The sequence below is a fragment of the Cervus elaphus genome, chromosome 29, assembly GCF_910594005.1.
Source record: "Cervus elaphus chromosome 29, mCerEla1.1, whole genome shotgun sequence".
In the NCBI taxonomy this organism is placed as follows: Eukaryota; Metazoa; Chordata; class Mammalia; order Artiodactyla; family Cervidae; genus Cervus; species Cervus elaphus.
In genome coordinates, this window is record NC_057843.1 from 6,958,484 (window position 1) to 6,968,904 (window position 10,421).

Genomic DNA, 10,421 nt, shown 5'->3' on the forward strand with positions numbered 1-10,421 from the left:
GGGAGTATCAAATAGTGAGAACTCACACAAAGGAAACCACTTGAATACAAGACCTGGCATCACCCAACCACCAGTAGCACCCTGTGCAGGACACCTCATCTAAAACAAAACAAATACAAACCTAATCATCAGCAGAAAGGATTACTGCCTCACTCAGCCTTGTCCATCAGAGGAAAAACAAACAAACAAAAACTCAGCACAAATCTCACCCTATATGAAGCTTACACAAACCCCTGAACCAACCACGGGAAGGCAGAAACCAAAAGGAAGAAAAGATTCAACTTTGAAGCCTGGGAAAAGGAGACCTCAAACACAATAAGTTTAAAAAAAAAAAAAGAAAAGTCAGAGAAATAATAAACAAATGAAGGAACAAACTAGAAACACAGAAGTCCAAATAAATGAAGAGGAAATAGGCAAACTACCTGAAAAAGAATTAAGAATAATGATAGTAAAGATGATCAAAAACCTTGAAAACAAAATGGAGAAAAATGCAAGAATCAATTAAGAAAGACCTAGAAGAATTAAAGAATAAACATGCAGAGATAATCAGTACAATTACTGAAATTAAAACTCCTCTAGAAGGAATCAATAGCAAATATCTGAAGCAGAAGAACGAATCAGTGAGCTGGAAGTTAAAATGGTGGAAATAGCTTCTAAATAGCAGAATAAAGTAAAAATAATGAAAAGAACTGATGACAGCCTCAGAGACCTCTGCTACTGCTGCTGCTAATTTGTTTCTGTCGTGTACAACTCTGTGCAACCCCACAGAGAGCAGCCCACCAGGCTCCTCTGTCCCTGGGATTCTCTAGGCAAGAATACTGGAGTGGGTTGCCATTCCCTTCTCTGGGACAAATGCACCAACATTCGAATTATAGGGGTCCCAGAAGAAGAGAAAAAGAAAGGGTATCAGAAAATTTTTGAAGAGATTATAGTTGAAAATTTCCCCAACACAGAAAAGGAAATAATCAAGTCCAAGAGGCACAGAGTCCCATACAGGATAAACCCAAGGAGAAACATGCGAAGACACATACTAATCAAACTAATAAAGACTAAACACAAAGAAAGAATATTAAAAGCAGCAAGGGAGAAGTAACAAGTAACATACAAGGGAAGCGCCATACGCTTAACACCTGATCTTTCAGCAGAAACTCTGCAGGCCAGAAAGGAATGGTAGGATCTATTTAAAGTACTGAAAGGGAAACATCTGCAACCAAGATTACTGTACCTGGAAAGGATCTCATTTAAAATTGATGAAGAAATAAAGAGCTTTTCAGACAAACAAAAGTTAAGAAAATCCAGTACCACCAAACCAGCTTTACAACAAATGTTAAAGGGACTTACATAGTCAAGAAACACAAGAGAAAAAAAAAATCAACAAAATCAATTCCAAACAATTAGAAAATGGCAATAAGAACATATATATCAATAATTATTTTAAATGTAAATGGTTTAAATGCTCCAACCAAAAGACAGAGACTGGATAGATGAATAAAAAAACAAGACCCATATATATGCTGTCTACAAGAAACCCACTTCAGACCTCAAGACACATGTAGACTGAAAGTGAGAGGGTGGAAAAGTATATTCCATGCAAATGGGAAGCAAAAGAAAGCTAGAGTAGTAATCCTCATATCAAACAAAATAGACCTTAAAATAAAGAAGATTACAAGAGGTAAGGAAGGACACTACATAATGAGCAAAAGATCAACCCAAGAGGAAGACATAGCAATTGTAGATATCTATGCATCCACCATAGGAGCACCTCAATACATAAGACAAATACTAAGAGACATAAAAGGAGAAATTGACAGCAACACAATAATAGTAGGAGACTTTAACACCCCACTCACATCAATGGACAGATTATCAAATTAATAAGGAAATTAATTATCAAATTAATAAGGAAACACAAGTACTAAATGTTACATTAGATGAGATGGATCTTATTCATATCTTCAGAACATTCCAAGCAAATGCAGAAGAATACACCTTCTCAAGTGCGCATGGAACATTCTCCAGGATAGACCACATCTTGGGTCACAAATCAAACCTCAGTAAATTTAAGAAAGCTGAAATTGTATCAAGCATCTTCTCTGACCACAACACTATGAGACTAGATAACAATTACAAGAATAAACCTGTAAGAAACACAAACACTTTGAGATTAAATAACATGTTTCTAAATAAGGAACAGGTTACTGAAGAAATCAAAAGGGAAATCAAATAACTTCCAGAAACAAATAACAATGAAAACACAACTCAAAACCTATGGGATGCAGCAAAAGCAGTTCTAAAGGTGACATTTATAGCAATACAATCTTACCTCAAGAAACAAGAAAAACATCGAATAGACAACCTAGCTTTACACCTAAAACACTGGAAAAAGAAGAAACAAAAAACTCCAAAATTAGTAGAAGGAAAGAAATCATAAAGACCCAAGCAGAAATAAATGAAAAATAAATGAAAGAAACAATAGTAAAGATTAATAAAACTAAAAGCTGGTTCTCTGAGAAGATAAACAAAATTAACAAACCTTTAGCCAGACTCATCAAGGAAAAAAAGAGAGAACAATCAAATCAATAAAATTAGAAATGAAGAAGGAGAGGTTGCCACAGACAATGCAGAAATACAAAGGATTATAAGAGACGATGATGAACAACTATATGGCAATAAAATGGATAACTTGCAAGAAATGGACAGATTCTTAGAAAAGTTCAATCTTTCAAGACTGAACCAGGAAGAAATAGAAATTATGAACAACCCAATCACAAACACTGAAGTTGAAGCTGTGATCAAAAATCTTTCAGAAAACAAAAGCCCAGGACCAAATGGCTTCACAGGAAAATTCTATTAAACATTTAGAGAAGAGCTAATGCCTATCCTTCCAAAACTCTTTCAAAAAATTGCCAAGGAAGGAACACTTCCAAACTCATTCTATGAGGTCACCATCACCCCAATACCAAAACTAGACAAAGACAACACAAAAAAAGAAAACTACAGGCCAATATCACTGATGAACATAGATGCAAAAATCCTCAATAAAATTTTAGCAAACAGAATTCAACAACACATCAAAAAGCTCATACACCATGATCAAGTTGGGTTTATTCCAGGAATGCAAGGATTCTTCAATATATATAAATCAATCAACGTGATACACCACATTAACAAATTGAAAAAAAACATATGATAATCTCAATAGATGCAGAAAAAGGCTCTGACAAAATTTAGCACCCATTTATGATTAAAACACTTCAAAAAATGGGCACAGAAGGAACCTACCTCAACATAGTAAAGGCTATATATGATAAGCCTACAGCAAACATTATTCTGAATGGTGAAAAACTGAAAGCACTTCCTCTAAGATCAGGAACAAGACAAGTATGTCCATTTTCACCACTATTATCCAACATAGTTCTAGAAGTCCTAGCTACAGCAATCAGAGAAGAAAAAGAAATAAAAGCAATCCGGATCAGAAAAGAAGAAGTAAAGCTCTCACTTTTTGAAGATGACATGATACTGTACATAGAAAACCCTAAAGATAGTATCAGAAAATTATTAGAGCTAATCAGTGAATTTAGTAAAGTTGCAGGATATAAAATCAATATACAAAAATCACTTGCATTTCTATATACTAGCAATGAAATATCAGAAAGAGCAATTAAGGAATCAATCCCCTTCACCATTGCAAGAAAAAGAATTAAATATCTAGGAATAAACTTACCTAAGGAGACAAAAGAACTGCACACAGAAAATTAAAAGACACTAATGAAAGAAATCAAAGATGATCATAAACAGATGGAGAGATAGCCCATGTTCCTGGGTAGGAAGAATCAATATTGTAAAAATGACTATACTACCAAACACAATTCACAGACTTAATGTGATCCTTATCAAATTACCAATGGCATTTTTCACAGAACTAGAACAAAAAATTTCTCAATTCATATGGAAACACAAAAGATCCCAAATAGTCAAAGAAGCATTGAGAAAGAAGAATGGAGCTGGAGGAATCAAACTTCCTGACTTCAGATTATATTTCAAAGCTACAGTCATCAAGACAGTATGGTACTGGCACAAAAACAGAAACATAGACCAGTGGAACAAGATAGAAAGCCTGGAAATAAACCCAAATGCACCTATGGGTACCTTATTTTTGCCAAAGGAGGCAGGAATATACAATGGGGCAAAGAGAGTCTCTTCAATAAATGGTGCTGGGAAAACTGGACTGCTACATGTAAAATAATGAAATTAGAACACTTCCTAACACTGTACACAGAGATAAACTCAAAAAGGATTAAAGACCTAAATGTAAGACCAGAAAGTATAAAACTCTTAGAGGAAAACATAGGCAGAACAGTTAATGACATACAAAGCAATATCCACCTCCTAAGTAGCAGAAATAAAAACAAAAATAAACAAGTGGGACCTGATTAAACTTAAAAGCTTTTGCACAGCAAAAGAAGTTATAAGCAAAGTGAAAGGGCAACCCTCAGAATGGGAGAAAATAATAGCAAATGAAACAACTGGCAAATGATTAATTTCCAAAATATACAAGCAACTCATACAACTCAATGCCAGAAAAACAACCCAATCCAAAAGTGGGGAAAAGATCTAAACAGACATTTATCCAAAGATGTACAGATGGCTAACAAACACATGAAAAGATGTTCAACATCATTCAATATTAGAGAAATGCAAATTAAAACTACAATGAGATATCATCTCACATCAGTCAGAATGACCATCCTCAAAAAGTCTTCAATTAATGCTGGAGAGGGTGTGGATAAAAGGGAACACTCTTGCACTGTTGGTGGGAATGTAAATTGATACAGCCACTATGGAAGATGGTATGGCGATTCCTTAAAAAACTAGGAATAAAACTACCATGTGACCCAGCAATCCCACTCCTAGGCATATACCCTGAGGAAACCAAAATTGAAAGAGACACATGTATCCCAATGTTCATTGCAGCACTACTTACAATAGCTAGAACATGGAAGCAACGTAGATATCCATTGACAGATCAAAGGATAAAGAAGTTGTGGTACATATACACAATGGAATATTACTCAGCCATAAAAAGGAATGCATCTGAGTCGGTTCTAATACGGTGAATGTACCTGGAACCTATTATACAGAGTGAAGGAAGTCAGAAAGAGAAAGATAAATATTGCATTCTAATGCATATATATGGAATCTAGAAAAATGGTACTGAAGAATTTATTTACAGAGCAACAATGGAGAAACAGACATAAAGAATAGACTTATGGACATGGGGAGAGGGGAGGAGAGGGTGAGAAGTATGGAAAGAGTAACACAGAAATTTAGATTACCATTCGTAAAATAGATAGCCAAAGGGAATTTGCTGTATGGCTAAGGAAACTCAAACAGGGGCTCTGTATCAACCTAGAGGGGTGGGATAGGGAAGGAGATGGGAGGAAGGTTCAAAAGAGAAGGGATATTTGTATACCTATGGGTGATTCATCTTGAGGTTTGACACAAAACAACAAAATTCTGTAAAGCAATTATTCTTCAATAAAAAATAAATAATTTTTAAAAAATGTATTTAAGCCACATTTTATTAATTTCCAACATTCTTAAAGGTTAATCCACATGAATTCCTATTGATTTTTAAAAACTGTACTTTTCCCAACCTTAATAAAATCATGAAATATTTATTTGCAAGAATCACTTTAGGACTTTTTTTAGAGTTTTCAGAAACATGAAACAAATAGATCTGTCTAATTTCCTAAATAAATGAAGTTAAGCTGAAAAATTATCACTAGTTTCCTTGAAGTCATCCATCAGATGGACAAAAACAAAGACTCTAATGAAGCATAAGATAGTTACTCCAAAGTTATCCTTGGACATGGTATCCTTCTATCTTTTCTCCCACCTCACTTTCTTTTAAGTCTAAGACTTTCATTGATAGATCTGAATGGCAGAGCCTTGGCCATATGTCAGCTCTGACTGCATGGCAGGCTGGTTAAGTCCATTCCTGGCTTCCACTTTGGCATGCCACGTCCATAAATTAGAAAGAACCTGAAAATAAGTTGTTAAAATTATCAATTCTCACAATTGAACACTATCACTGATTTCATATCATGTCATCTCATGCCAAAACGAGTTCTTTTCAAGGGTGCATACGTGCATGGTTGCTTAGTTTTGTCCAGCTCTTTGCAACGTCAGGCACTGTAGCCCACCAGGCTCTTCTATACATGATATTTCCCAGGCAAGAATACTGAAGCGGGTTGCCATTTCCTTCTGCAGGGGACTTTCCTGAACCCAGAGATCCAATCCACGTTTCCTGCATTGGCAGGCGGATTCTTTACCACTGAGACACCTGGCAAGCCTTTTCAAGAGTAAAGGACTTAAATGTGAATATCTCAACTCTTTATTTTAAAATATAATCAAATTCAGTAGGCTGAAATATCTAAAAAGAAATAGATAGAAGGAACCTTGTGTGTGTTCATCATGGACGATCATCTCCACTACAATTCATCTTTCAGATGCCTCTATGTGATAATCATATTCCATCTAGTGTTTTATAGAATGAATAATTCACAAAAGTCCATTTTAGTGGGTAATATTTCATTTAGTGAGTGTCTGGATGGCCATTTACAGCTTTTAGGTCTCTCAGAGATTTTTAATTATGACAGTATGGGCACTGTGCAAAGTAATGCTGAAACCCAGCCATACATTACTTGTACTTAAGAAGTAGGGGAGTCTGGAGCTGAGTACTTTAGCTGATAAAGTGCACATTTTTCACCCACCAGACTTCAGCTCCACTTGTCTCTGACTCCTTCAAATTAATTTAGTTCTATCAACGATGCTACCATTAGTTGATAATCCAGGAGGCAATAGATGCCATGAATATTTCACCCTTCATTGGCTTGTTGGTGTCTCTGAGCATGTGCCAAATATAAAAAGGAGACCCACTACCTTTAGCTTTAGCTCAGAAATTGTACAAATTTGGTGAATTGTTAACAGTTTTGAGCAGGACCTGGGATAGACTTGGGGTGATTATTCTAATTTTAATAAGGGAAAAATATTAGCATATTAACTAAAGTGTCCCACACTCACTGAATTAAGGATGAATTTGTGTTTCTAATATTAATTTTGTGAGGATACAAATTACTTTTGGAGTTCAGTGTTCTGTATTTGCCTCCCACTCAGTCTTAGGAAGTCCCTCAGGTTAGAATGAAAGCCTAATATCTAGTGTGTGCATGCTCAGTCGCTCAGTCGTGTCTGACTCTTTGTGACCCCATGGACTGTAATCCACTAGACTTCTCTGTCCATGGGATTTCCCAGGCAAGAATACTGGAGTGGGTTGCCATTTCCTTCTCCAAGGGATCTTTCCAACCCAGGGACTGAACCCACATCTCCTGCATTGGTAGGTGGATTCTTTACCACTGAACCACCTAGGAGGTCCAATTTCTGCAGTTTAGCACATAGTTTGTGCTTAACATATGGGAGTGGGGTTGGGGTAGGACCCAAGGTCTCACGTTTATGAGGACCAGACTGACCCACTAAGAATTCTATCAAAGAGTATTTGGAAGCTAATGATCAAGCAAAAGGATACAAGAATTAAAACTCTGAAAAGATAATATAAAAAGCTTTCCAGGAGTACCTCATTTAGATAGGAAGCTCATGTAGAAATAAGAAATAATCAGATGTCTATGTTTTTTCTCCTGGGCTGCTGATTGGGTGGAAGACTGAAGGTATACCGCACTTTTGGGCGAGTACTTTTAGGGTCTACTTTAAACATCTCCCAACTCACCCTGGGAAAAACTTATAACAAATTCTCTGAATGAGGGAAATTAGGAAACTAAAAGGATGAGGCCACCTTTCCAGGAGTCACAATCAGGGAGAGAGAACTCAGTTGTGAAGACTTTGGGACCTTTAACGGACTTCCCAAGTGGCACTAGTGGTAAACAGCCAGTGCAGGAGATGCAAGAGATGAGGGTTTGATCCCTGGGTTGGGAAGATACCGTGGAGTAGGAAATGGCAACCCACTCCAGTACTCTTGCCTAGAACATCACATGGACAGAGGAGATTTGTGGGCTATAGGCCATGGGGCTGCAAAGATACAACTGAGTTGGATACAAGTGAGCAAATGAGCACTAGCACTGGGACCTTAATAACAGGCTTTAAGGACCGCAGGGAGCCCTGTGGTTTACCCTAGTGACACAGCCTGGCTGTGGCCTGAACTTGAGGGGCAAAATGGCATTATTCTCAACTGTAAGCTACACTTGGGCTTGATCAGGAGATAATGTGACTCACTAGGAAGGTCTACACTGGTTGACTGAAACATGAACAACCCATCATGGCCGTGGAGGTTGAGTGAAGAGACGTTCTACGAGCAGTAGCAGGAAGGGAGGAAATTAAATATCTCCATGGAGTCCATGTAAGCCACTTGGATTCTTTTAGGGAATGGGGGTAGCCCTTGAGGGAAAAAATCCAAAGATGCTTCTGGCCTCCATCCTCAAGACTGGCCATGTTACTATCCTAGCAGACTTACTGACACTATAATTTTACACAAATTTACCCACACTGCCATTTAGTTGTACAGAAAAATATGTAGCTAATTCATTTTGTCTATAATTAGTCTCTTAAGAGTCCTTAATGGGAATTGAGGCACAGAGAAAAAGTATTTGTTTTTTTTCTGTTTCCTATTCAAATTTCTGGAGAAAGATCTTGCTATATACTGCCCGGAACCACTTTGAAACATGACCTCATTGGAGTAGGTTTGGTGACTCTCTGAGGTCAGGTAGGGGAAGCCTGGCTGTTCAACCTCCATGGGCTGCTCTAGATTCAACCTGCAAATGGCCTGGATGCCTCCCAGACATTTCCACAGGCCCCTGGGTGGAGCTGGGAAGGTGGATGATTTGCCAAGGAATGGATCTGTTCTTGGACTTGCATTGGTGAAAGCAAGATGATCCCACTAAAGTCAGGAGTGTACCCTCAGTAGAGAGCAGATGGAGAATTTGGGGTGTATCTGGCTTTTTTCTATGCTTCCCCAGAAGTTCTTGGGCTCACCCATCTCTTTGCCTTTTTGCTCCTCCCTGGTAGAAGGAACTAGTGGCTGTCATCTTGTCACCATTGCTGATATATCTTTTATTTCACTAAAAAGGACAAAGAATTGTCCTTTAGTGTGATTTCAGCAACATTTACACAAGCTTATTATGATAATATATAATGAACATAATGAATGTAATCTCCAAAGAGCCCCTAAAACAAGATGCCTCATTAATAGTGGAAATTTCAAAATAAGAAAATTATGCTTGCCTTGGACCATAACTGTATTTTTCCCGTTTATCTTCTCTGCTTAGAAATCAGTCTATTTGTACTAAAAATATCTGGATAATGACAATTGCTTTTTAAACATAATTCAAGTCATGAAGAGCTATGGGTGAGAACATGACGTGAACTCTTTTCATCAAAATGAAATTCTACAAACATCTTGGGGGATGAGCTTTGTTGAAACAGTTCAGGTCCACTTTTTCATCTTAAATGATTAAAAGTGAGGAGGCATCTTTAGGGACAACATAATGATACAATCATGTTTTAGAATTTTAAGCTGTGATATTATTAGTAATTCTGATTGCTTAACATGTACAGGTTTACCAAGTAAGGGCATATTTACGCAAAATTTGCATCTGGGGAATTCCCTGGCAGTCCAGTGGTTAGGACTCCATGATCTCACTGCTGAGGGCCCAGGTTCAATCCCTGGTTAGGGAACTAGGATCCTGTAAGCCATGTGGCATGGCAAAAAATAAAAAGATTCACATCTGGTCATCAACAAAGCAGGGGGTAGGGTAAGGTGAGTGAGATACCATGATGCTGGTCCTGGTCATCAAAAGGTCAGGTAAATAAGACAAGCTAGGAACAGTCTAATCTCCCTTAACTCTTTCAAGTAATTCTTACCAAAAAATATGAAGATGGGAGATGCAGGTTTTAGATAGAAGAGGGATATAACCAACATAGAAAGCATTCAGTTTGGACTTGATTATAAAGGATAACTTTCTGTAGTACTTGAGATAGTCAATATTTTCTTAGAGAAAGGAAAAAAATTGGTAGAAGAAGTCACACTAACTTTGTCAGCCTGTATACTAAAATTGGAACAATACTGAGAATATCAGCATTTCCTGAACAAGGGTGATACACAAATTTATGAAGCATTACATATTTTTTTGGACTGGGAGTTTGGGGTTAGTAATGGGCTGGCCAAAAATTTCCTTCTGGTTTTTCCATAACATCGTATGGAAAATCCTGAAGAAACTTTTTGGCTATCCAATAGATGCAAATGTAGACTCAGTGAACAACAAGATTCTATTGTATAACACAGGGAACTACATTTAATGTCATGGGATAAACTATAGTGGAAAAGAATATGAAAAAGAATGTATACACCTATG

General features: G+C 37.1%; 1 non-coding gene across 1 annotated transcript; it reads left to right on the forward strand.

Moving 5' to 3' along the window:
* The first annotated feature begins 10,091 nt into the window (after window positions 1–10,091).
* Window positions 10,092–10,196, forward strand: LOC122686345. The gene has a single exon (XR_006338716.1). It is a non-coding gene; the product is annotated as a U6 spliceosomal RNA (small nuclear RNA).
* The last annotated feature ends 225 nt before the right edge of the window (window positions 10,197–10,421 follow it).